Source organism: Ascaphus truei, chromosome 8 (assembly GCF_040206685.1).
Source record: "Ascaphus truei isolate aAscTru1 chromosome 8, aAscTru1.hap1, whole genome shotgun sequence".
Classification (NCBI taxonomy): domain Eukaryota; kingdom Metazoa; phylum Chordata; class Amphibia; order Anura; family Ascaphidae; genus Ascaphus; species Ascaphus truei.
This window is the reverse complement of record NC_134490.1, coordinates 4,556,028-4,556,825: the sequence shown is the minus strand read 5'-3', so window position 1 is coordinate 4,556,825 and position 798 is coordinate 4,556,028. Positions and strand designations below refer to the sequence as shown.

General features: G+C 53.3%; 1 protein-coding gene across 1 annotated transcript in view; it reads right to left on the bottom strand.

The window, feature by feature from the left end:
- Positions 1-736: 736 nt before the first annotated feature.
- LOC142501065 (disks large homolog 5-like) overlaps positions 737-798 on the bottom strand; it is a 40,056-nt gene continuing 39,994 nt past the window's right edge. The window contains exon 15 of the mRNA XM_075610358.1: positions 737-798. This exon is cut by the window's right edge and continues 666 nt beyond it. The gene's annotated coding sequence lies outside the window, so the exon portion shown is untranslated.

Genomic DNA, 798 nt, shown 5'->3' with positions numbered 1-798 from the left:
TTACCTGGGGGTGGAGGAAACTTACCTGGGGTGGAGGAAGCCCGCGGCGACATGTGAACAGGTAAGCAGAGGTGCGGGGGCGGTGGGGCGGCCTCAGCGGTCAGTGTGGAGCCCACACGGGAGCTGCAGGACGCCATACTGCACTGTGAGCTGGGACAGCCGGCTGTCCAATAGGAAAGCTTCTTCTCCTGCTCCGGTCACATGGTGCCAACTCACAGTGCAGTATGGCGTCCTGCAGCTCCCGCGCGGGCTCCACACTGACCGCTGATGCTGCCGCACCGCCCCCGCTCCTCTGCTTACCTGTTCAGACGGCCGCGCGGGCTCCCAGCAGGTAAGTAACAGATACTTTCCACCTACCCTGACATTACCCGGATACCCGGCGCCGGGTCCACTTTCCAGCTGCCGGGTCCGGGTAATTTCCGGGTAGCTGAAAAGCCGCCGGGTAACGCCGGGTAGTACCCGGTACATCACTACTGTAAATATTATACATAACCTCCGAACACATAACGTAACCTTGTATTGTTATTATAACTCTGTGCCCAGGACAGACTGGAAAACGAGAGGTAACTCTCAGTGTATTACTTCCTGTTTAAACATTTTTATAAAGAAATAAAAATAACCAAACTGGAACTCCTTCAGGGAAAAGCAGAGGAACGCCCAACACTGCAGGTGGTAAACATACACCCAACAGCAAGTAACCCTCCCACCCATCCCCAAAGGGCATGGTGCATGCACGGGTATGCCAAATTATACTTTAAAGCAGCAAAACATGTGAAATCTTATATGATTTACTTTTTA